General features: G+C 51.8%; 1 protein-coding gene across 6 annotated transcripts in view; it reads left to right on the plus strand.

Moving 5' to 3' along the window:
- Positions 1–22: 22 nt before the first annotated feature.
- Positions 23–26,774, plus strand: part of LOC140482508 (natural resistance-associated macrophage protein 2-like) — a 169,253-nt gene continuing 142,501 nt past the window's right edge. For 3 of the 6 annotated variants that reach the window (XM_072580052.1, XM_072580058.1, XM_072580059.1), the window contains exon 1: positions 23–109. The gene's annotated coding sequence lies outside the window, so the exon portion shown is untranslated. The other 3 variants (XM_072580054.1, XM_072580053.1, XM_072580055.1) reach the window with 3 other exon arrangements.

A 26,774-nucleotide genomic window follows, 5' to 3' on the forward strand; every position in this document is an offset into this window, starting at 1 on the left:
CCACAGGATATTAGATCCAACAGGAAAGAGCCAAGATACAGAGTCACCGTGAGAAGCTGCAAACAGCAGCTACGCGCTGGGACCGGGAATAGCTCAGGAAGTAACAAGGGTGAGTAACAAAGGCTGTACATTCATCATGGGTGAGTTTAATATGCATTCGATTGTATATAGACAGATTGACAGAGAATGCACATTCATACAATGTATTTGGGACATTTGGATGCAACCAGAAACTTTGGATCTGGTGATGTGTAGTGAGGCACATTTAATAAATGATCTAAGGGTAAGACATTCCTGAGGGAAAAGTGACCATAACATGGTTAAATATAGCATTCAGTTACAGAAAGTTGGGACAGATGTGACTATGCTGATAAATGCAGCCATGATAGCGGTGGAGAGCAGTACGGGGTGGGGGTTCCTGAGCTCAGCGTAGAGCTCGTCTACTCAACCTCCTTTCAACTTATTTGTTTGTCTGTTTCTTTTCTCATAAAGTAACGACATTTACCATCAGGTGGAGAGTCCAGACAGCATCAGTGTTCCCAGAGTACGGGGGGGTGAGTGTGTGTTCCCGGGGGTTGGGGGTGGGTGTGTGTTCCTGTGGGATGGAGGTGGGGTGTGTGCTCCTGTGGGATGGGGGTGGGTGTGTGTTCCCAGGGAGAAGGGGGTGGGTGTGTATTCCAGGAGGAAGGGGGTGAGTGTGTGTTCCCGGGGGTTGAGGGTGGGTGTGTGTTCCTGTGGGATGGAGGTGGGGTGTGTGCTCCTGTGGGATGAGGGTGGGTGTGTGTTCCCAGGGAGAAGGGGGTGGGTGTGTATTCCAGGAGGAAGGGGGTGGGTGTGTGTTCCTGGGGGATGGGGGTCAGTGTGTTTTCCCGGGGGATGGGGGTGTGATCTTGGGGGATTGGAATGTGTCTGTGTTCCCCGGGGGTTGGGTGTGTGTTCCTGGGGGATGGGGTGAGGGTGTGTCCCCAGGGGATGGGGTGGGGTGTGTTCCCTGGGGGTTGGGTGTGTGTTCCTGGGGGATGAGGTGAGGGTGTGTCCCCAGGGGATGGGCGTGAGGGTATGTCTCCAGGGGATGGGGGTGGGGTGTGTTCCTCGGGGGATGGGGGTGGGGGTGTGTTCCAGGGGGAAGGGGGTGGGTGTGTGTTCCCAGGGGGATGGTTGTGTGTTCCCAGGGGTTGGGGGTGGGTGTGTGTTCCAGGGGGAAGGGGGTCAGTATGTGTTCCGGGGGAAGGGGGTGAGTGTGTGTTCCCGGGGATGGGAATGAGCGTGTGTTCCCAGGGGATGGTTGTGTGTTCCCGGGGGATGGGGGTGAGTGTGTGTTCCTGAGGGATGGGGGTGAGTGTGTGTTCCCAAGGGATGGAGGTGTGTGTGTGTTCCCGAGGGATGGGTGTGAGGGTGTGGTCCTGGGGGATGGGAGTGTGTGTGTGTTCCTGAGGAATGGGGGTGAGTGTGTGTTCCCGAGGGATGGGTGTGTGTGTGTGTTCCCGAGGGATGGGGGTGAGGGTGTGGTCCTGGGTGATGGGGGTGGGTGTGTTCCTGGGGGATGGGAGTGTGTGTGTGCTCCCGAGGGATGCAGGTATGTGTGGTCCTGGGGGATGGGAGTGTGTGTGTTCCCGAGGGATGGGGGTGAGGGTGTGGTCCTGGGTGATGGGAGTGTGTGTGTGTTCCCGAGGGATGGGGGTGAGTGTGTGTTCCCCGGGGAATGGGGGTGAGTGTGTGTTCCTGGGGGATGGGGGTGGGTGTGGTCCTGGGGGATGGGAGTGTGTGTGTGCTCCCGAGGGATGGGGGTGTGTGTGGTCCTGGGGGATGGGAGTGTGTGTGTGTTCCCGAGGGATGGGGGTGAGTGTGTGTTCCCCGGGGAATGGGGGTGGGTGTGGTCCTGGGGGATGGGCGTGTGTGTGTGCTCCCGAGGGATGGGGGTGAGTGTGTGTTCCTGGGGAATGGGAGCAGGTGTGTGTTCCTGGGGGATGGGGGTCAGTGTGTTTTCCCGGGGGATGGGGGTGTGATCCTGGGGGATTGGAATGTGTCTGTGTTCCCCGGGGGTTGGGTGTGTGTTCCTGGAGGATGGGGGTGGGTGTGTGTTCCCAGGGGGATGGTTATGTGTTCCCGGGGATTGGGGGTGGGTGTGTGTTCATGGGGGATGGGGGTCAGTGTGTGTTCCAGGGGGAAGGGGGTGAGTGTGTGTTCCCAGGGCTGGGAGTGAGCGTGTGTTCCCAGGGGATGGTAGTGTGTTCCCTGGGGATGGGGGTGAGTGTGTATTCCAGGGGAAAGGGGAGGGTGTGTGTTCTCAGGGGCTGGGGGTGAGGATGTGGTCCTGGGGGATGGGATGGGTGTGTCCCCGAGGGATGGGGGTGAGTGTGTGTTCCCGAGGGATGGGGGTGAGTGTGTGTTCCCGAGGGATGGGGGTGAGTGTGTGTTCCTGGGGGATGGGAGTGAGTGTGCGTTCCCCGGGGGATGGGGGTGAGTGTGTGTTCCTGGGGGATGGGGGTGAGTGTGTGTTCCTGGGGGATGGGGGTGAGTGTGTGTTCCTGGGGGATGGCGGTGAGTGTGTGTTCCCCGGGGATGGGGGTGAGTGTGTGTTCCCCGGGGATGGGGGTGAGTGTGTGTTCCCCGGGGATGGGGGTGAGTGTGTGTTCCCCGGGGATGGGGGTGAGGGTGTGTTCCTGGGGGATGGGGGTGAGTGTGTGTTCCCCGGGGATGGGGGTGAGTGTGTGTTCCTGGGGGGATGGGGGTGAGTGTGTGTTCCCCGGGGATGGGGGTGAGTGTGTGTTCCTGGGGGATGGCGGTGAGTGTGTGTTCCCCGGGGATGGGGGTGAGTGTGTGTTCCCCGGGGATGGGGGTGAGTGTGTGTTCCTGGGGGATGGCGGTGAGTGTGTGTTCCCCGGGGATGGGGGTGAGTGTGTGTTCCTGGGGGATAGCGGTGAGTGTGTGTTCCCCGGGGATGGGGGTGAGTGTGTGTTCCTGGGGGATAGCGGTGAGTGTGTGTTCCCCGGGGATGGGGGTGAGTGTGTGTTCCTGGGGGATGGGGGTGAGTGTGTGTTCCTGGGGGATGGGGGTGAGTGTGTGTTCCCCGGGGATGGGGGTGAGTGTGTGTTCCCCGAGAGAATGGGGTGGGTGTGTGTTCCCCGAGGGAATGGGGTGAGTGTGTGTTCCCCGAGGGAATGGGGTGGGTGTGTGTGCCGGGGGAAGGGGGAGGATGTGTGTTCTCAGGGGCTGGGGGAGAGGGTGTGGTCCTGGGGGATGGGGGTGGGTGTGGTCCTGGGGGATGGGGGTGAGTGTGTGTTCCCCAGGGGATGGGGGTGAGTGTGTGTTCCCCGAGGGAATGGGGTGGGTGTGTGTTCCCGGGAGATGGGGGTGAGTGTGTGTTCCCCGGGGATGGGGGTGAGTGTGTGTTCCCCGGGGATGGGGGTGAGTGTGTGTGCCGGGGGAAGGGGGAGGGTGTGTGTTCCCGGGAGATGGGGGTGAGTGTGTGTGCCGGGGGAAGGGGGAGGGTGTGTGTTCTCAGGGGCTGGGGGAGAGGTTGTGGTCCTGGGGGATGGGGGTGGGTGTGGTCCTGGGGGATGGGAGTGTGTGTGTGCTCCCGAGGGATGGGGGTGAGTGTGTGTTCCTGGGGGATGGGAGCGGGCGTGTGTTCCTGGGGGATGGGGGTCAGTGTGTTTTCCTGGGGGATGGGGGTGTGATCCTGGGGGATTGGGATGTGTCTGTGTTCCCCGGGGGTTGGGTGTGTGTTCCTGGAGGATAGGGGTGGGGGTGTGTTCCTGGGGGATAGGGGTGGGGGTGTGTTCCTGGAGGATAGGGTGGGGGTGTGTTCCTGGGGGATGGGTGTGTGTTCCCGGGGGATGGGTGTGTGTTTCTGGGGGATTGGGGTGTGTGTGTGTTCCCCGGGGATTGGGTGTGTGTTCCTGGGGGATGGGGTGGGGTTGTGTCCCCTGGGGATGGGGTGTGGGTGTGTGTTCCCGGGGAATAGGGGTGGGTGTGTGTTCATGGAAGATGGGGATGAGTGTGTTCCTGGGGGATGGGAGTAGGGGGGGGTTTCCTGGGGAATGGGGGTGGATGTGTGTTCCTGGGGGTTGGGGGTGGAGGTGTGTTCCCGGGGGTTGGGGGTGGAGGTGTGTCCCTGAGGAATGGGGGTGGGTGTGTGTTCACTGGGGGATGGGGGTGGATGTGTGTTCCTGGGGGATGGGGGTGGAGGTGTGTTCCCGGGGGTTGGGGGTGGAGGTGTGTTCCCGGGGGTTGGGGGTGGAGGTGTGTTCCCGGGGGTTGGGGGTCTGTGTGTGTGTTCCCGGGGGTTGGGGGTGAGTGTGTGTTCCTGGGGGATGGGGGTGAGTGTGTGTTCCTGGGGGATGGCGGTGAGTGTGTGTTCCTCGGGGATGGGGGTGAGTGTGTGTTCCCCGGGGATGGGGGTGAGTGTGTGTTCCTGGGGGATGGGGGTGAGTGTGTGTTCCCCGGGGATGGGGGTGAGTGTGTGTTCCCCAGGGATGGGGGTGAGTGTGTGTTCCTGGGGGATGGGGGTAAGTGTGTGTTCCCCGGGGATGGGGGTGAGTGTGTGTTCCTGGGGGATGGGGGTGAGTGTGTGTTCCCCGGGGATGGGGGTGAGTGTGTGTTCCTGGGGGATGGCGGTGAGTGTGTGTTCCCCGGGGATGGGGGTGAGTGTGTGTTCCCCGGGGATGGGGGTGAGTGTGTGTTCCTGGGGGATGGCTGTGAATGTGTGTTCCCCAGGGATGGGGGTGAGTGTGTGTTCCTGGGGGATAGCGGTGAGTGTGTGTTCCCCGGGGATGGGGGTGAGTGTGTGTTCCTGGGGGATGGGGGTGAGTGTGTGTTCCTGGGGGATGGCGGTGAGTGTGTGTTCCCCGGGGATGGGGGTGAGTGTGTGTTCCCCGGGGATGGGGGTGAGTGTGTGTTCCTGGGGGATGGCGGTGAGTGTGTGTTCCCTGGGGATGGGGGTGAGTGTGTGTTCCCCGAGGGAATGGGGTGGGTGTGTGTTCCCCGAGGGAATGGGGTGAGTGTGTGTTCCCCGAGGGAATGGGGTGGGTGTGTGTGCCGGGGGAAGGGGGACGGTGTGTGTTCTCAGGGGCTGGGGGAGAGGGTGTGGTCCTGGGGGATGGGGGTGAGTGTGTGTTCCTGGGGGATGGGGGTGAGTGTGTGTTCCCCGGGGATGGGGGTGAGTGTGTGTTCCTGGGGGATGGGGGTGAGTGTGTGTTCCCCGGGGATGGGGGTGAGTGTGTGTTCCTGGGGGATGGCGGTGAGTGTGTGTTCCCCGGGGATGGGGGTGAGTGTGTGTTCCCCGGGGATGGGGGTGAGTGTGTGTTCCTTGGGGGATGGCGGTGAGTGTGTGTTCCCCGGGGATGGGGGTGAGTGTGTGTTCCTGGGGGATAGCGGTGAGTGTGTGTTCCCCGGGGATGGGGGTGAGTGTGTGTTCCTGGGGGATGGGGGTGAGTGTGTGTTCCTGGGGGATGGCGGTGAGTGTGTGTTCCCCGGGGATGGGGGTGAGTGTGTGTTCCCCGGGGATGGGGGTGAGTGTGTGTTCCTGGGGGATGGCGGTGAGTGTGTGTTCCCCAGGGATGGGGGTGAGTGTGTGTTCCCCGAGGGAATGGGGTGGGTGTGTGTTCCCGGGAGATGGGGGTGAGTGTGTGTTCCCCGGGGATGGGGGTGAGTGTGTGTTCCCCGGGGATGGCGGTGAGTGTGTGTGCCGGGGGAAGGGGGAGGGTGTGTGTTCCCGGGAGATGGGGGTGAGTGTGTGTGCCGGGGGAAGGGGGAGGGTGTGTGTTCTCAGGGGCTGGGGGAGAGGGTGTGGTCCTGGGGGATGGCGGTGGGTGTGTGCTCCCGAGGGATGGGGGTGAGTGTGTGTTCCTGGGGGATGGGAGCGGGCGTGTGTTCCTGGGGGATGGGGGTCAGTGTGTTTTCCTGGGGGATGGGGGTGTGATCCTGGGGGATTGGGATGTGTCTGTGTTCCCCGGGGGTTGGGTGTGTGTTCCTGGAGGATAGGGGTGGGGGTGTGTTCCTGGGGGATAGGGGTGGGGGTGTGTTCCTGGAGGATAGGGTGGGGGTGTGTTCCTGGGGGATGGGTGTGTGTTCCCGGGGGATGGGTGTGTGTTTCTGGGGGATTGGGGTGTGTGTGTGTTCCCCGGGGATTGGGTGTGTGTTCCTGGGGGATGGGGTGGGGTTGTGTCCCCCGGGGATGGGGTGTGGGTGTGTGTTCCCGGGGAATAGGGGTGGGTGTGTGTTCATGGAAGATGGGGATGAGTGTGTTCCTGGGGGATGGGAGTAGGGGGGGGTTTCCTGGGGAATGGGGGTGGATGTGTGTTCCCGGGGGTTGGGGGTGGAGGTGTGTTCCCGGGGGTTGGGGGTGGAGGTGTGTCCCTGAGGGATGGGGGTGGGTGTGTGTTCACTGGGGGATGGGGGTGGATGTGTGTTCCTGGGGGATGGGGGTGGAGGTGTGTTCCCGGGGGTTGGGGGTGGAGGTGTGTTCCCGGGGGTTGGGGGTGGAGGTGTGTTCCCGGGGGTTGGGGGTGTGTGTGTGTGTGTTCCCGGGGGTTGGGGGTGGAGGTGTGTCCCCGAGGAATGGGGGTGTGTGTGTGTGTTCCCGGGGGTTGGGGGTGGAGGTGTGTCCCCGAGGGATGGGGGTGTGTATGTGTTCACTGGGGGATGGGGGTGGGTGTGTATTCCCGGGGGTTGGGGGTGGAGGTGTGTTCCCGGGGGTTGGGGGTGGAGGTGTGTCCCCGAGGGATGGGGGTGTGTGTGTGTTCTCTGGGGGTTGGGGGTGGATGTGTGTTCCTGGGGGTTGGGGGTGGAGGTGTGTTCCCGGGGGTTGGGGGTGGAGGTGTGTTCCCGGGGGTTGGGGGTGGAGGTGTGTTCCCGGGGGTTGGGGGTGGAGGTGTGTCCCCGAGGGATGGGGGTGTGTGTGTGTTCTCTGGGGGATGGGGGTGGATGTGTGTTCCTGGGGGTTGGGGGTGGAGGTGTGTCCCCGAGGGATGGGGCTGTGTGTGTGTGTTCCTGGGGGTTGGGGGTGGAGGTGTGTCCCCGAGGGATGGGGTGCGGGGAATGGCCTTGTGATGGTTTCAGTGTTGGTGCCGAAGATCCCAGATCCAGACACATCACTCCACTCTTCGGAAGGACTGTACTGATGAACCTTTATCTTTATTTCTTTATTTTTCCACGTTTTACCTAAAATTGCTCACCTAGGTTCATTTTGTAGCTGAGATGGTACCGGGAATGGTGGTATTGTCCCCTTTTCACTGTTCTCCTGTATCCCTGTTCTTGAGTACGTCTGACAATAAGTTTAATAAAGGTAAATACATTGGGATGAGGGGGAAATGGGTGGAGGAATTGGGAAAGGTGTTTAGCAGCAAAAACAGTTGAGTAACAATGAAAGAAAGTCGAAGGAAATAGTTCATGGCTCAAAGATATATCCCAGAGAGGAAAAAGGATCCTTGGAAAGGGTTCAGCCAATCCTGGTTTGCCAGGGAAGTTCAGCATTGTATTAAGTTGATAGAAAAATTACAACGTGGCAAAGATGAATGGTGAGCTCGATGATAGGGAAGGTTTTAAAATCCAACAAAAGACAACAGAAAATAATAATGAGGGTAAAATAATCCATGAGGGCAAACTAGCAAGTAATATAAAAATAGACAGTAGGAGCTTCTCTAAATGTCTAACATTGGAGGGAAAAGCCAACATAAGCATCGGCCCCTTTGAGAACGAGGCTAGGGAAATAATAATGGGGACTTGGAAATGGCAGAGGAGCTGAATAAGTACTTTATTTCTTCACAACTTTAATAATTCCAAAATTATTAAATAGTCAAGAAATAGGATAACTATAATAACTACCACTCGAGAAAACGTGTTAGCAAAACTAACCAGGATAAAGACCAATGAGTCACCTGAACCTGATGGTTGCATCCTGGGATACCACAGGCAGTAACTCCAGGGATGGTCGTTGCTCTGGTAGTGTTCTTTCAGTTATCCTCAGCTTCTGCCCAAGTCCCAGATGACCTGCGAATGTAACATACTCATTTAAAAAGGGAAGAGGCCAAAACCAGGCAATTGCATGTCATTGAGCTTAATATCTGTTATTGGGAAAATGTTAGAGTCTATTATCAGGGATATTATGGCAGAGCATTTGAAAGTCATAATCTGGAATCACGTATCAGCCAGACCCAGAGAAGAAAGGCAGATTTCCTTCCTTAAAAGGCAATGATAAACCAGGTGGGTTTGTACAACAATTGAAAGTGGCTACATGGGCGCTAGCTTTTATTTGAATTCAAATGTAAGCATCTGCTCTGCAGGGCTTCAACCCCAAGTTACTACAACATTAGCCTGGTGTTCTGAATTACTCAAGGTAAAAACAATGACTGCAGATGCTGGAAACCAGATTCTGGATTAGTGGTGCTGGAAGAGCACAGCAGGTCAGGCAGCATCCAAGGAGCAGGAAAATCGACGTTTCGGGCAAAAGCCCTTCATCAGGAATAAAGGCAGTGAGCCTGAAGCGTGGAGAGATAAGCTAGAGGAGGGTGGGGGTGGGGAGAGAGTAGCATAGAGTACAATGGGTGAGTGGGGGAGGGGATGAAGGTGATAGGTCAGGGAGGAGAGGGTGGAGTGAATAGGTGGAAAAGGAGATAGGCAGGTAGGACAAGTCCGGACAAGTCAAGGGGACAGTTACTGAGCTGGAAGTTTGGAACTAGGATGAGGTGGGGGGAGGGGAAATGAGGAAGCTGTTGAAGTCCACATTGATGCCCTGGGGTTGAAGTGTTCCGAGGCGGAAGATGAGGCGTTCTTCCTCCAGGCGTCTGGTGGTGAGGGAGCGGCGGTGAAGGAGGCCCAGGATCTCCATGTCCTCGGCAGAGTGGGAGGGGGAGTTGAAATGTTGGGTCACGGGGCGGTTTGGTTGATTGGTGCGGGTGTCTCGGAGATGTTCCCTAAAGCGCTCTGCTAGGAGGCGCCCAGTCTCCCCAATGTAGAGGAGACCGAATCGGGAACAACGGATACAATGAATGATATTGGTGGATGTGCAGGTGAAACTTTGATGGATGTGGAAGGCTCCTTTAGGGCCTTGGATAGAGGTGAGGGAGGAGGTGTGGGCGCAGGTTTTACAGTTCCTGCGGTGGCAGGGGAAAGTGCCAGAATGGGAGGGTGGGTCGTAGGGGGGTGTGGACCTGACCAGGTAGTCACGGAGGGAACGGTCTTTGCGGAAGGCGGAAAGGGGTGGGGAGGGAAATATATCCCTGGTGGTGGGGTCTGTTTGGAGGTGGCGGAAATGTCGGCGGATGATTTGGTTGATGCGAAGGTTTGTAGAGTGGAAGGTGAGCACCAGGGGCGTTCTGTCCTTGTTACGGTTGGAGGGCTGGGGTCTGAGGGCGGAGGTGCGGGATGTGGACGAGATGCGTTGGAGGGCATCTTTAACACCCACACCAGATCCCAGCTCCCGGCCCTGCCGAGTTTTCACCATCCCTCCAGATCTCCCCCTCACTGAGGACGAACGATCAGTCCTCAGCAAAGGACTCACCTTCATCCCCCTCCGTCCATGCATCAATGAATTTAATACACGCCGTGATGTCGAACAATTCTTCCGTCGCCTCCGCCTCCGAGCTTACTTTCACAATCAGGACTCCCGCCCACCTTCCGAGGACCCCTTCGCCCACCTCCAACACACTGCATCCACCTGGACACTCCGCGCTGGCCTATTACCTGCACTCGACCTCTTCATTTCCAACTGCCGCCGGGACATTAACCGCCTCAACCTGTCGTCCCCCCTCCCCCACTCCAACCTCTCACCCTCACAACGCGCAGCCCTCCAATCCCTCTGCTCCAATCCCAACCTCACCATCAAGCCAGCGGATAAAGGGGGCACAGTGGGAGTCTGGCGCACTGACCTCTACACCGCTGAAGCCAAATGTCAACTCGAGGACACCTCTTCCTACTGCTCCCTCGACCATGACCCCAGCCCCCATCACCAAACCATCATCTCCCAGACCATACAGAACCTCATCACCTCAGGAGATCTCCCACCCACAGCTTCCAACCTCATAGTCCGGGAACCCCGCACTGCCCGGTTCTATCTCCTTCCCAAGATCCACAAGCCTGACCACCTTGGCCGACCCATTGTCTCAGCATGCTCCTGCCCCACTGAACTCATCTCTACTTACCTCGACACTGTCCTATCCCCCTAGTCCAGGAACTCCCCACATACGTTCGAGACACCACCCACGCCCTCCACCTCCTCCAAGACTTCCGTTTCCCCGGCCCCCAACGCCTTATCTTCACCATGGATATCCAATCCCTCTACACCTCCATCCGCCATGACCAGGGCCTCCAAGCCCTCCGTTTTTTCCTCTCCAGACGTCCCCAACAGTACCCTTCCACTGACACTCTCATTCGTTTGGCCGAACTGTCCTCACCCTTAACAATTTCTCCTTTGAATTCTCCCACTTTCTCCAGACCAAAGGTGTAGCCATGGGCACACGTATGGGCCCCATATGCCAGTCTCTTTGTTGGCTATGTAGAACAGTTGATCTTCCGTAATTACACCAGCACCACTCCCCACCTCTTCCTCCGCTACATTGATGACTGCATTGGCGCCACCTCGTGCTCCCGTGAGGAGGTTGAGCAATTCATCAACTTCACCAACACATTCCACCCTGACCTTAAATTTACCTGGACTATCTCTGACACCTCGCTCCCCTTCCTGGACCTCTCCATCTCCATTAGTGACGACCGACTTGACACTGACATTTTTTACAAACCCACTGACTCCCACAGCTACCTGGATTACACCTCTTCCCACCCTATCTCTTGCAAAAATGCCATCCGGTATTCCCAATTTCTCCGCCTCCGCCGTATCTGCTCCCAGAAGGACCAGTTCCACCATAGGACACACCAGATGGCCTCCTTCTTTAGAGACCTCAATTTCCCTTCCCATGTGGTTAAAGATGCCCTCCAACGCATCTCGTCCACATCCCGCACCTCCGCCCTCAGACCCCACCCCTCCAACCGTAACAAGGACAGAACGCCCCTGGTGCTCACCTTCCACCCTACAAACCTTCGCATCAACCAAATCATCCGCTGACATTTCCGCCACCTCCAAACAGACCCCACCACCAGGGATATATTTCCCTCCCCACCCCTTTCCGCCTTCCGCAAAGACCGTTCTCTCCGTGACTACCTGGTCAGGTCCACGCCCCCCTACAGCCCACCCTCCCATCCTGGCACTTTCCCCTGCCACCGCAGGAACTGTAAAACCTGCGCCCACACCTCCTCCCTCACCTCTATCCAAGGCCCTAAAGGAGCCTTCCACATCCATCAAAGTTTCACCTGCACATCCACCAATATCATTTATTGTATCCGTTGCTCCCGATGCAGTCTCCTCTACATTGGGGAGACTGGGCGCCTCCTAGCAGAGCGCTTTAGGGAACATCTCCGAGACACCCGCACCAATCAACCAAACCGCCCCGTGGCCCAACATTTCAACTCCCCCTCCCACTCTGCCGAGGACATGGAGGTCCTGGGCCTCCTTCACCGCCGCTCCCTCACCACCAGGTGCCTGGAGGAAGAACGCCTCATCTTCCGCCTCGGAACACTTCAACCCCAGGGCATCAATGTGGACTTCAACAGCTTCCTCATTTCCCCTTCCCCCACCTCATCCTAGTTTCAACCTTCCAGCTCAGTTACTGTCTCCTTGACTTGTCCGACCTGCCTATCTTCTTTTCCACCTATCCACTCCACCCTCTCCTTCTTGACCTATCACCTTCATCCCCTCCCCCACTCACCCATTGTACTCTATGCTCCTCTCTCCCCACCCCCACCCTCCTCTAGCTTATCTCTCCACGCTTCAGGCTCACTGCCTTTATTCCTGATGAAGGGCTTTTGCCCGAAACGTTGATTTCGCTGCTCGTTGGATGCTGCCTGAACTGCTGTGCTCTTCCAGCACCACTAATCCAGTATTCTGAATTACTCAGACAGGGACAATACCATGACACCAATATCTATTGCTGGGATCAGTGCTGGGGCTACATTTATTTACAATCTATATTAATGCCTTGGCTGAGAAAATGAATGCATTATCGGTAAATCTGAAAATAGGTGGGAAGGCAAATGGAGAGGATGACTCACAGGGGGATATCGAGAGGTTAGGTGAGTGGGCAGAAACCTGGCAGCTGGAATTTAAATGGGGAAATGTGAGGTTATATACTGTGACAGGAAGAACAGAGGAGCTGGACATTAATTAAATGGGGAAAGACTGCAGAAAGGCAGACTTTTAATCAGGAAGGGATTAACGTTTATGGGAAAATGGCAGGAAAATGGAGTTGAGGTGATCACATCATTCATGATTGAATTAAGTGGCAGAGCAGACTGAATGGGCTGAATGGCCTACTTCAGCTCCTATCTCTAATGGTCTTATAGATTGACAGTTAACTGTTCTTGCTGCATCTAGTCAATGATTGTCCAACCAATCTGTTTTCCCACTGTACAAAAGATGTCCTTGTGTCTGAAGCCTGTTTCTTGTCCCCTTGTTCAATGAATAATGGATATGAGAACACTCTCCAGGACAGCCATCACTCAGAGAATTCATCTAAAACAAAAATGAAACTTGGTCCATCCTCCTCAATGGATACTGTATGACAATAACAATCACCTGGCACGGTGGCTCAGTGGTTAACACTGCTGTCTCACAGCGCCAGAGACCTGGGTTCAATTCCTGCCTCAGGCGACTGTCTGTGTGGAGTTTGCACATTCTCCCCGTGTCTGTGTGGGTGTGCTCCGGTTTCCTACCACAGTCCAAAAATAATGTGCAGGTTAGGTGAATTGGCCATGCTAAATTGCCTGTAGTGTGAGGTGAAGGGGTAAATGTAGGGGAATGGGTCTGGATGGGTTGCTCTTCGGCGGGTCGGTGTGGACTTGTTGGGCCGAAGGGCCTGTTTCCATACTGTAAGTAATCTAAATCTAATCTAAAGACCGAAAGTGCTACATGGCACTATCCACTTGAGAATGCAACTTTTCAAATAATAACAATGGCACATCTTGAACCTTAGAGGCAGTCGCTAAGTGACAGAGTTTCAAGCAGAGAACTGTGAGGTGATGCAATTTGTCAGGAGAATGGAGAAGGTCAGTATTAACTAAATGGCTCAAGATAAGGAGCCAGCAGGAACAGGGGAGCTGCAGTGCATTGGTGCATTGATCTTTCAAAGTGACAGCACATATTGAGAGCATGATTCCCCAAGCAAAAGGGTCCTGAGCTGGAGACACTGAGTCTAAAAACTCAGAGGTTTTGCTGAACATTTTAAAGGTTCTGGTTCCAGTGGATAATGTACTGTAAACCATTTGAAGACTTTCCTAAAATAAAGCCAAGAACTGTGGATGTTGGGGGTCTGAAACAAACAGAAGTACAAATTGCTGGAGAAACTTGACAGGTCTGGCAGCATCTGTGGAGAGAAATCAGAGTTAACGTTTCAAGCCAGTGACACTTCTTCAGAACGGAAGACTTTTCTAATTCCATGAAACTGGTCAATTTAATATGCACTTTGTCGAAACAAAATCCTTTCACTAATCTTTGTATTGAGACACATAATTTATCTTACTGCATTATAACATGACAACTGTCAACAAATCCTGATTCTAGGTAGAACTTCTCTCGTTTGTCCCAACACCCTGAGCTGGTGTGAACCACTTGACTTTGAAAACATTGTGAGTCATCCGAAAATGCCAGTTTCACAACAAGGCCAGCAACATCTGGGCAGAAAACTGCAGCCTCATAACCTACTCCATACACCGTACATCTGAGACCCATCAGCGTCAGGAATGGTGGTGGTGAACTCCAAACCCCAGGAAAATTCAGCTCATGTTCTGTTCAACATCATTCACTCTGTTCCTCAGAGTCCAACTCCCCAGGGCACATACCCGTGAGGGGCAAAGGAAGTACAAACTCATTGAGAGCTCCCTCGATGTGGAAAGACAGATGGCAGAGAAAGGAACCATTTGACTAATATTTCTTTCTATTCATTTGTGGACATTGCTGCCTGGTCCCAGCATTCATTCTCCATCCCTAGTTGCCCCCTTGAGGAGGTGGGGGTGAGCTGCCTTCTTGAACCAGGTAAAAACAATGACTGCAGATGCTGGAAAGCAAATACTGGATTAGTGGTGCTGGAAGAGCACAGCAGTTCAGGCAGCATCCAACGAGCAGCGAAATCGACGTTTCGGGCAAAAGCCCTTCATCAGGAATAAAAAGGATGAAGGGCTTTTGCCCAAAACGTCGATTTTGCTGCTCCTTGGATGCTGCCTGAACTGCTGTGCTCTTCCAGCACCACTAATCCAGAATCTGGTTTCTTGACCCGCTGCAGTCCATGTGCTGTGGGTAGACCCACAATGCCCTTAGGGAGGGAATTCCAGGATTCTGACCCAGTGACACTGAAGGAACGGCGATATATTTCCAAGTCAGGATGGTGAGGGGCTCGGAGGGGACCTCACAGGGGGTGGCGTTCCCATGGATCTGCTGTCCTCAACCTTCTAGATGGAAGTGGTCATGGGTTTGGAAGGTGTTGTCGGAGGATGTGAGCATGCTGAATACAGAGGGCTGAGAGGGAGAGGCACAGGAGTCAATAACAGGAACAAGGAGAAAGTACAAGCAGACATTGGAAACAATTACCGAGGGAATTAAAAAATCCTCTGAAGGCAGAAACAGAAAATACTGGAAAAGGAAAAGAGCTAATTAGGGACCAAAACATAGTTTATGGATGGAAGCAACTATGCAGATAGAATGGAGATTTTGGAGGTGGTTTTGTCTTGGAGAGAATAAGGATCCAGGAGATTCAAGAGAAATGCTTGAAAATGTGTGTTATCTGGAAAGAGAAGATTAGCATAAACCCCTTCCAGGGGTAGAAAGGGAATAGGGATAACCCTGGGAATTACAGGCCAGTCAGTCTTATGTCAGTGGTCAAATCCTTGCAGAGGATTCTGAGAGACAGGATTTATGATGACTTGGGAAACCATAGCTTGATTAGAGATAGTCAGCATGGCTTTGTGAGGGGCAGGTCATGCCTCACAAACCTGATTGAATTCTTTGAGGATGTGACAAAACACATTGATGAAGGTAGAGCAGTGGATGTGGTGTGCATGGGTTTTAGTAAGACGTTTGATAAGGTTTCCCATGGTAGGCTCATTCATAAAGTCAGGAAGTATGGGATACAGGGAGATTTGGCTACCTGGATTCAGAATTGGCTGGCTGACAGAAGGCAGAGAGTGGTTGTAGATGGAAAGTATTCTGCCTGGAGGTCAGTGTTGAGTGGGGTCCCACAGGGCTCTGTTCTTGGGCCTCTGCTCTTTGTAGTGTCTATAAATGACTTGGATGAGGAGGTTGAGGGGTGGGTTAGTAAATTTGCAGATGACACAAAGGCTGGAGGTGTCATCGATAGTATCGAGGGTTACTGCAGGCTGCAGCGCGACATAGACAGGATATAGAGCTGGGCTGAGAAATGGCAGATGGAGTTCAACCTGGATAAATGCGAAGTGATGCATTTTGGAAGGTTGAACTCGAATACTGAATATAGGATTAAAGACAGGATTCTTGACAGTGTGGAGGAACAGAGGGATCTTGGTTTTCAAGTGCAAAGATCCCTCAAAGTTGCCACCCAAGTGGATAGGATTGTTAAGAAAGCATATGGTGTTTTGGCTTTCATTAACAGGGGGATAGAATTTAAGAGCCGCGAGGTTTTGCTACATCTCTACAAGTCCCTGGTGAGAGCACACTTGGAATACTGTGTCCAGTTCTGATCGCCTGATTACAGGAAAGATACAGAGGTTTTGGAGAGGATGCAAAGAAGGTTTACCAGGATGCTGCCTGGACTGGAGGGCTTGCCTTATGAAGAGAGTTGACTAAACTTGGACCTTTCTCTCTAGAGAGAAGGAGGAAGAGAGGTGGCCTGATCGAGGTGTACAAAGTAATGAGAAGCATGGATAGAGTCAATAGCCCGAGACTTTTCCCCAGGGCAGGATTGACTGGTACGAGGGGTCATAGTTTTAAGATATTAGGAGAAAGGTGTAGAGGGGACAGAGGATGATTCTTTACGCAGAGAGATGTGAATGTATGGAATGCGTTGCTAGCGGTGGTGGTGGAAGCAGAGTCATTCGGGACATTTAAGTGACGGCTGGACATACACATGGAGAGCAGTGAATTGAGGGCAGTGTAGGTTAGGTTATTTTATGTTATATTAGAAATAATCCTCAGCATAACATTGTGTGTCGAAGGACCTGTTCTGTGCTATACTTTTCCAGAGACTTGGTTAGGAAAGGTTCAGAGGGATATGGGCCAAAAGCCGGCAAATGGAACTAATTTAGTTTGGGATTTTGGTCGGCGTGGATGAATCGGACTGAAAGGTTGTGTGACTTAATGACTCTATAACTCCAGAGAGGGTATCCCTGAGGGACTGTGGGTCACCAACAGCAGCAGAACTGTACTCCAGCACAATCTGGAACCTCATGACCCAGAATTTCCCCCACTCAACCATTACCATCAAGCCAGGGGGATCAACCCTGGGTCAATGGAGAGTGCAGGAGGGTATGCCAGGAGCAGCACCAGGCAGACCTGAAGGTGAGGTGTCAGCCTGGTGAAGCTACCAAACAGGACTACTTCCACACCAAACAGCATAAACAGCAAGTGACAGACAGAGCTAAGCGATCCCACAACCAATGGATCAGATCGAAGCTCTGCAGTCCTGCCACACCCAGTGGTGAATGGTGGTAGCCAGTTAAACAACTGGAGTTCAGTTACTAGTGGGGTACCACAAGGATCTGTTTTAGGGCCACTGCTGTTTGTCATTTTTATTAATGACCTAGATGAGGGCTTGGAAAGATGGGTTAGTAAATTTGTGGATGACACTAAGGTCGGTGGAGTTGTGGATAGTGCTGAAGGATGTTGCAGGTTACAGAGGGACATAAATAAGCTGCAGAGCTGGGCTGAGAGGTGGCAAATGGAGTTTAATGTAGAAAGTGTGAGGTGATTTACTTTGGAAGGAGTAACAGGAATACAGAGTATTGGGCTGATGGTAAGATTCATGACAGTGTAGATGAGCAGAGAGATCTTGGTGTCCATGTACATAGATATCTGAAGGTTACCACCCAGGCTGATAGGGTTGTAAAGAAGGCATACAGTGTGTTAGCTTTCATTGGGAGAGGGATCGAGTTCCGGAACCATGAGGCTATGCTGCAGCTGTACAAAACTCTGGTGCGGCCGCACTTGGAGTATTGTGTACAGTTCTGGTCACCGCATTATAGGAAGGATGTGGAAGCTTTGGAAAGGGTGCAGAGGAGATTTACTGGGATGTTGCCTGGTATGGAGGGAAGGTCTTACGGGGAAAGGCTGAGGGACTTGAGGCTGTTTTCATTAGAAAGAAGAAGGTTGAGAGGTGACTTAATAGAGACATATAAGATAATCAGAGGGTGAGATAGGGTGGACAGGGAGAGACTTTTTCCTCGGATGGTGAGGGCTAACACAAGGGGGCATAGCTTTAAATTGAGGGGTGTTAGATATAGGACAGATTTCAAAGGGAGTTTCTTTACTCCGAGAGTAGTAGGGCTGTGGAATGCTCTGCCTGGAACAATAGTAGATTCACCAACTTTAAGGGCATTTAAATGGTCACTGGATAAACATATGGATGAGAATGGAATAGTGTAGGTTAGATGGGCTTCAGATTGGTTCCACAGGTCGGTGCAACATCGAGGGCTGAAGGGTCTGTACTGCGCTGGATTGTTCTATGTTCTATGTTCTAACTCACTGGAGCAGGAGGCTCCACAAATCTCCCCCCCTAAATGATGGAGGGGTCCAGGACATCGGGGTAAAGGTTAAGGCTGAAGCTTTCCCACCAACCTTCAGCCAGATGTGCCGAGTGGGTGATCCATCTCAGCCTCCTCCAGTGGTCCCCAGTGTCACAGATACCAGTCTCCAGCCAATTCGATTCACTCCACGTGATATCAAGGAACAGCTGGAGACACTGGATACTGTAAAGGCTATGGGCCCTGACAACACTCCAGCAATAGGACTGAAGACTTGTGCTCCTGAACTTGCCTCTCCCCGAGCCAAGCTGTTCCAGTCCAGTTCCAACACTGGCATCTACCCGACAATGTGGAAAATTGCCCAGGTATGTCCTGTACAGAAAAAGCAGGACAAATCCAACCCGGCCAATTCCTGCCCCATCAGTCTCCTCTCGATCCTCAGTAAAGTGAGGGAAGGGGTCAGTAACAGAGCTATCAAGCAGCACCTGCTCAGCAATAACCTGCTCAGTGACGCCCAGTTTGGGTTCCCCCAGGGTCACCCAGCTCCTGACCCCATTACAGCCTTGGGTCAAACATGTTTCAGCTGGAAAACTCAGGCAATTAGAGGGATCTTGTGGCACTTGTTGACATATCCCTGAAGGTGGCTGGACAGGGTAATAGGGTGGGTACAGTGGCAGATGGGGCACTTGTCTTTATCAGTTGATGCATCGATTCCAAGAGCAGGGGGTGATGTTGGAGCTGGACAGGACTTTGGTTAGACCACAGCTGGAGGACTGTGTGTAGTTCTGGTCCCCACACAATGGGAAGGATGGGATTGTACTGGAGGGGGTGCAGAGGGAGATTCACCAGGATGGTGTCTGGGATGGAGCATTTCAGCGATGGAGAGAGGCTGGATAAACTCGGAGTGTTGTCTTTAAAGCAGAGAAGGTTGTGGGGTGGGGTTGGGGGTGTGTGGGTATGGGACCTGATAGAGGTGTATCATAGAATGAGGAGCATGGACAGGGGGGATGCTGCTGGTCCCTTTTGTCAAATGGTCAATAATGAGGGGTGACGGTCACCCACAATCTGTCCTGGGAGTGACGGTCACCCACAATCTGTCCTGGGAGTGACGGACACCCACAATCTGTCCTGGGAGTGACGCTCACCCACAATCTGTCCTGGGAGTGATGGTCACCCACAATCTGTCCTGGGAGTGATGGTCACCCACAATCTGTCCTGGGAGTGATGGTCACCCACAATCTGTCCTGGGAGTGACGCTCACTCACAATCTGTCCTGGGAGTGACGGTCACCCACAACCTGTCCTGGGAGTGACGGTCACCCACAACCTGTCCTGGGAATGACAGTCACCCACAATCTGTCCTGGGAGTGACGGTCACCCACAATCTGTCCTGGGAGTGACGGTCACCCACAACCTGTCCTGGGAATGACAGTCACCCACAATCTGTCCTGGGAGTGATGGTCACCCACAATCTGTCCTGGGAGTGACGGTCACCCACAATCTGTCCTGGGAGTGATGGTCACCCACAATCTGTCCTGGGAGTGACGGTCACCCACAATCTGTCCTGGGAGTGACAGTCACCCACAATCTGTCCTGGGAGCGATGGTCACCCACAATCTGTCTTGGGAGTGACGGTCACCCACAATCTGTCCTGGGAGTGACGGTCACCCACAACCTGTCCTGGGAATGACAGTCACCCACAATCTGTCCTGGGAGTGACGGTCACCCACAATCTGTCCTGGGAGTGACGGTCACCCACAATCTGTCCCGGGAGTGATGGTCACCCACAATCTGTCCTGGTCCACCCACATGGACGTGATGGTCAGGAAAGCACCACAACACCTCCACTTCCTCAGGAGGCTAAAGAAATGCAGTATGTCTTTATAGATTCTTATCAAGTTTTATAGATGCACCAATTGAAGACAGGACGCTCTGAGGGGATTTTCGGGTTAGGATATTTCATCCAGAGGGTGGTGGGGATCTGCAATGCCCTGTCTGGGAAACCTCACAACCTTTAAAATGGACTTGGACGAGCATTTGAAATGTCATAACGTTCCAGGCAATGGGCCAAGCGTGGGAAACTGAAAGGCACCTTCAGTACTGTGAATATGAACTGGGGGCAAACTCTCCGCTGGTTAGAGTCATACCTGGCCCAGAGGAAGATGGTTGTGGTTGTTGGAGGGTCAGTCATCTCAGCTCCAGGACATCTCTGCAGGAGTCCCTCAGGGGAGTGTCCTAGACCCAACCATCTTCAGCTGCTTCATCAATGACCTTCCCTCCATCAGAAGGTCAGAAGTGGGGATGGTCCCCGATGATTACACAATGTTCAGCACCATTCCCCACTCCTCAGATACTGGAGGACTTTCATGTTCGTTCACACATGGGGCCGAGGATTGGACTGGAACCATTTCCCCTCAGATTCCAGGCCTGGGTGAGATGATATCACCACTGATCACATCTAACTATTAGCAGCAGACTCAGCCATGGCTTTCAAAATGAAATTGCATAATTACTTGGAAGACATAGCAGCATTCAAGGAACACCAGGACAAATACAGGAATAGGAAGGGAATAGAGGGATTAGAACCCTGGAAAGGAAGATAGTTTCAGTGTGGAAGGAGAAAACGTGTCAGCACTGCCTCGAAGGGCCTGTTCCTGTACTGTCTTGTTCTTTATTCTAAGTGTATTTGCAGAACTTGTGAGGAAGGGAGAAGTAGGATACCTGCACTTGCTGAGAGCCAGCAGAGACTTGCTGGGTTGAATGGCCTCCTGTCATATTGTAAGTACTGTATTTAGTGATTCAGTCGCTGACTGAGTCTCTGTCACTAGTCACTGCCTGAGGTTGAACAAGCCTACAGTCAACCTTGGTCTCATTGTGACTCAGAAAATAATCAGAATGTGGAACTCTCTTCCCCAGGAAGTGGTTGTGAAAAATAGCTTTAACTGATTTCAAAAGGAAACAGGAGAGCAGAGAACAGAAAGAGATTTGGAAAGCCTCAGAAGATGAACTAAAACAGGAGGTGAATGATGTAAAAACAATAACTGCAGATGCTGGAAACCAAATTCTGGATTAGTGGTGCTGGAAGAGCACCCCCGAAGGGCTTTTGTCCGAAACGTCGATTTCGCTGCTCATTGGATGCTGCCTGAACTGCTGTGCTCTTCCAGCACCACTAATCCAGAAGGAGGTGAATGATGACTAATAATAACAGCACAGATCCCAGGGGCTGAATGGCCTCCTTCTGTGTTGTAATATCAATGGAAGTTTGTGTAACTTTGAGATGAACTTTGAAGCACATTTCCACACAGTCAATAGGAATGATTATTTTCACTTCCTCAACATGACCCAGCGAACAGCTCATCAGCTGCTGAAACCCTCCCCAACTCCTTTGTAACTGTTCAGTTTGACCATCCTACCTAGTCACCTGTTAGCCTCCCCTCTAGCCCCCTGGGACTCTAGGTGAAGAGCTTGTTGTCTTTACTCCACACAGCGAGCACTCCATCTTTTTCCGGTACTTCTGTTTCATCATTGTTTGAGATCTGGCCTCATGCACCAAGTCCTGTCCCTCTGTCACTCACTGTGCTCTCTGAACTACACTGCTTTCTGGTTACACACTCTGTGGAGCAAAAAGCTGTTTGTTTTAGCCCATAGGACAGTAAGAAATAGGACCAGGACGAGGCCAATCAGCCCCTCAGCCTACTCCATCATTCAACTGGATCATGGCTGATCTGATATTCCCCACATCAACTTTCCAGATTTTTTCCTCGTAATTCTCCGACTGATCTATCTCAGCGTTAAATCCCCACTCGGACTCTGCCCCCACAGGTCCCTGTGGTAGGGAGTTCCAAAGACTCCCAACCCTCTGAGAGAACAAATCCCTCCTCACCTCGGTCTTCAGTTGGTGCCCCTTTACTCTGAGCCTGTGCCCTCTGGTCCTGGACTCTCCCATAAGGGGTAACTTCCTCTCAGCGTTGACCCTGTCAAACTCCTTAAGGATCTGATGTTTCCATGAGATCACCTCTCGATCTTCAAAACCCCAGGGAGTACAGTCCCAACCTGTTTAGCCTCTCATTGAGTCACAGAGTCATAGAGGTGTACAGCACAGAAACAGACCATTCGGTCCAACTCGTCCATGCCAACCAGATATCCCAACCTAATCTAGTCCCACCTGCCAGCACCCAGCCCATATCCCTCCAAACCCTTCCTATTCATATACCCATCCAAATGCCTCTTAAATGTTGCAATTGCACCAGCCTCCACCACTTCCTCTGGCAGCTCATTCCATACACATACCACCCTCTGTGTGAAAATGTTGCCCCGTAGGTCTCTTTTATATCTTTCCCCTCTCACCCTAAACCTATGCCCTCTAGTTCTGGATTCCCCCATCCCAGGGAAAAGACTTTGCCTATTTACCCTATCCATGCCCCTCATAATTTTGTAAACCTCTATAAGGTCACCCCTCAGCCTCCGACGCTCCAGGGAAAACAGCCCCAGCCTGTTCAGCCTCTCCCTGTAGCTCAGATCCTCCAACCTTGGCAACATCCTTGTAAATCTTTTCTGAATCCTTTCAAGTTTCACAATATCTTTCCGACAGGAAGGAGACCAGAATTGCACGCAATATTCCAACAATGGCCTAACCAATGTCCTGTACAGCCGCAACATGACCTCCCAACTTTGGTCACAAGTCAATCACTCCATACCAGGGATCATTCTCGTGAACCTTTTCTTAACTGCTTCCAATGAAATGATACCTTTCCTTAAATAAGGGGACCAAAACTGCTCACAGTGCTCCCGATGTGGTCTCCCCAGCGCCGTGCACTGTTTGCAGTAAGCCTTCCTTATTCTTATACTCCAACTCCGTTGAACTAAGGGCCAACATTCCGTGACCCTTCATATTACCTGCTGTCCCTGTGAGCTAGTTTCCTGTGTTTCATGTCCAAGTCCCCCACCCCCCCAGCCCCTCTGTGTTGCAGCTTCCTGCAGTTTCTCTCCATTTCAGTAACACTCCATTCATCTGTTCTCCTTTCCAAAATGAACAACTTCATATTTTATTTTCTGAACAAGGTCACTGGACCTGAAACGTTAACATGATTTCTCTCCACAGATGCTATCAGACCTGCTAAGCTTTTCCAGCAATTTCTGGTTTTGTTTCTGGTTTCCAGTATCGGCAGTTTATATTTTCACATTTTCTCACATTATCAATATCAATCAATACCTATCAATATCGCTCTGTAAATTGTTTTTGACAAACAAAATCATGACGACGTAGCCACATGTCATCTGAACTCCATCTCTAAGTTCACTGACAACATCACTGCTGTAGGCTGGACCCCAAACAACGCTGAGACAGAGAACAGGAAAGAGACTGAACACTGAGAACATGGTGTGAAGGGAACAAGCTCTCCCTCAACATCAGCAAAATGAAGGAGCTGTTCATTACCTTCAGGAAGCAGAGTGGGGGGCACCCCCCCTGTCTGTATCAGTGAGGCTGAGGGGGAAATGGGCGACAGCATCAAGTTCCTGGGAGTGACGGTCTCCCACAATCTGTCCCAGGAGTGATGCTCACCCACAATCTGTCCTGGGAGTGACGGTCTCCCACAATCTGTCCTGGGAGTGATGGTCACCCACAATCTGTCCTGGGAGAGACGGTCACCCACAATCTGTCCTGGGAGTGATGGTCACCCACAATCTGTCCTGGAAGTGATGGTCACCCACAATCTGTCCTGGGAGAGACGGTCACCCACAATCTGTCCTGGGAGTGATGGTCACCCACAATCTGTCCTGGGAGTGACGGTCTCCCACAGTCTGTCCTGGGAGTGACGGTCACCCACAATCTGTCCTGATCCACCCACTTGGACGTGATGGTCAGGAAAGCACCACAACACCTCCACTTCCTCAGGAGGCTAAAGAAATGCAGTATGTCTTTATAGATTTTTCTCAAGTTCTATAAATGCACCATAGAAAACATTCTATCTGGATGAATTATGACCTGGTTTGGCAACTGCTCTGCCCCAGGACCATAAGAAATGGCTGAGAGTTGTGAACACAGCCCAGTCCATCACGCAAACCAGGCTTCCTTCCACTGACTTCATCGATATTACTCACTGCTATGGGAAGGCAGCCACCGTCATCACCCCACCCTGGTTAGAATCTCTCCCACCCTCTTCTGTGGGGCAGATGATACAAAAGCTTAAACTCCTCACACACCAACAGGTTCAAAAACAGCATCTTCCCTGCTGTTACCAGACTGCCAAATGGGCACCTTCTCTGCCGCTGTAACATTGTATTCCTCATCCTGTTCGATCATCCTGATGTACTGCATGGTATGATCGTCCTGTGCTGCATGGAAAACAAAATTTTTCACTGTCCCTAGGTACATGTGACAATAATGCATCAAATCAAAAACTTGCCTTTTCACCTCGATTTGTGTCGTCTGTAAATCTGACTCCAGTCTATTCCCTTCCTTCCTCCAAGTTATTAATAGAGAGTGTAAACAGCTGCAGGCCCAGCACTGATCCCTGTGAAACCCCACTGCTCATAGGTCAGCCATCCTGCAAAAGAACTCCTTATCCCCATTCCTTGCTCCCTGCTCCTGAGCCAATATACTACCATATCCATACCAATATATTACAGTATAAAAGAGGAGAGGATTGGCAAATCAATTCTGGGTAGGAGTGAAAGGAACAGGGTGGTCTTTATGGGGGACTTTAACTTCCCCAACATTGACTGGAAATGCAGTAACTCTAGTACGTCGGATGGATCAGTTTGTGTCCAATGTGTACAGGAGGGTTTCCTGACACAGTATGTCGAAGGGCTGACAAGAGGGGAGGCCACACTGGATCTGGTGCTTGGTAATGAACCAGGCCAGGTGTCTGATTTAGTTGTAGGTGAGCACTTTGGAGAAAGTGACCATAATTCAATTACGTTTAGTTTAGTGATGGAAAGGGATAGGTACATGCCACAGGTCAAGAATTATCAATGGGGACAAGGGCAATTATAATGCAATTAGGCAAGAATTAGGATGTATAGAATGGGGTAGCAAAATGCAGGGGATGCAGACAATGGAAATGTGAAGCTTGTTTAAGGAACAGATATTGTGTGTCCTTGATAGGTATGTCCCTGTCAGGCAGGGAGGAAGTGATAAGGTAAGGGAGCCGTGGTTTACTACAGAAATTACATCTCTTGTTATGAAGAAGAAGGAGGTTTATATGACATTGAGACGAGATGGTTCAGATGAGGCGATGGAGAATTACAGATCAGCTAGGAAGGATTTAATGAGAGAGTTAAGAAGAGCAAAGAGAGGACATGAGCAGTCTTTAGCAAATAGAATAAAGGAGAACCCTAAAGCTTTCTATAAGTATGTGAGGAATAAAAGGATGACCTCCCACACCATATCCATTCCAATACATCCCCTATCACCACTCTGTTTGAGACTTCCTCGAAAAACTCTAATAAATAAGTCAGGCACAATTTCTCTGTCGTGAAGTCATGCTGACTCTGCTTGGTTGGACCATGAATTTCTAAATGTTCCATTATTGCTTCTTTAATAATTGATTCCAATACTTTTCCAATAATAGATGTGAGGTGAACAGCCAATGGTTCCCTGGTTTTTGCCTCCCTCCCTCCCCGTTTTGAATACACTTTGTGCCAAACAATTAAAATGAAGGGCTCGAACCTACAAATGACGTAAAGAAAATAAAAATGCTTTTGCCTTCAAAAGTAATCTTGTGGCTAATATTGTTTTCAGAATGTCAACCTCTGCAGAGAAATCATTTTGCTTTCTTCCTGAGAGGCGACAGTCTGTAATTTGGGAATAAACAGATAAACATTGCAAATAGAGGGAATGTAGCTAAAGATAAATGACATGCTGTGAACGTACAGAAGCTTGTGTTCATACACTGACATAGTCAGGGTTCACTCGACTGATCCCACGTCTGGAGGGACTGTCCTTTGAAGAGAGGTTGAGTAGGTTGGGTCAGTACTCATTGGAGTTTAGAGGATTGAGAGATAACCTTATTGAAACTCATAATACTCTGAGGGGGCTTGACAGGTTAATGTGAAAAGGTTGTTGCCCTTATGGGAGGGTTTAGATGGTACAGCCTCAGAGTAAGCAGTGGAGGAAATCTTCTCTCGGACGGGGAGTGAATCTGTGAAAATCTTTACCATAGAGGGATGTCAAGGCTGGGTCATTCAGTAAATTGAAGATTGTGCAATTTGAATTCAGTTAAAAAGAAATCTGGAGTTGTGAATCTAATAGTGATCATGAAACCTTCGTTGATTGTTGGGGGAAAACCCAACTGTTGCTGTTTCGGGAAGGATACTGCTGTTTTCACATCGATGTGACTCCAGTGCCACGGCGATGTGGGCTGCTCCCAGCCGAGCTCTGAACTTGTCCAACAAGCCCTTGGGTTGTAACAATTAATGATAGTGATAATAGAAAGTTAAACTGGCCTGACCACGTGATGCTGATCCTGTCATTAATCACTGACAGCTGGTGTGGAGGTTCCTGATCTTATTGTGGTTCAGAAACTCGAATTTCAAAGCAGACACATAGCTTTAAGTTTGGCTGCATTTCTGTATTGTGTGGATTAAGGAGGCGGGACTTGGTTGATTTCTGAGTTTTGTGAGAGAGGTATCAAAATATCTGAACATGTGGTAATCTACATTTGATTATGAAACTGTGAACTGAATAGACTAATGCTTTAGAAAGGAAAGGGCAGAAGAAGGAAAAATAAATTGTATTGATTCCTGGCAACAAAGTTCTCTGTGACACAGAGAGACAGAGAAAGCAACCCACTTCTTTCGAAAAACAGAATTATCCCAAGGGTTTCTTTCAGTGAAAATAGGTCTACGACAGCAATGGTACTGTTAGCTTAGAAGATTCCAAAACAGTCGGAGGAGAAAAGACATCCTAGATGAGTTAATGCCAGAAAAAAAATGTTCCAGAAGCAGAAGGCTATGGAAGAGGAGTTTAAAAGAATCCGTGTTAACGAATATGTGAGTTGTGTTCGTAGTTTGTTT

Source organism: Chiloscyllium punctatum, chromosome 10 (genome assembly GCF_047496795.1).
Source record: "Chiloscyllium punctatum isolate Juve2018m chromosome 10, sChiPun1.3, whole genome shotgun sequence".
NCBI lineage: Eukaryota > Metazoa > Chordata > Chondrichthyes > Orectolobiformes > Hemiscylliidae > Chiloscyllium > Chiloscyllium punctatum.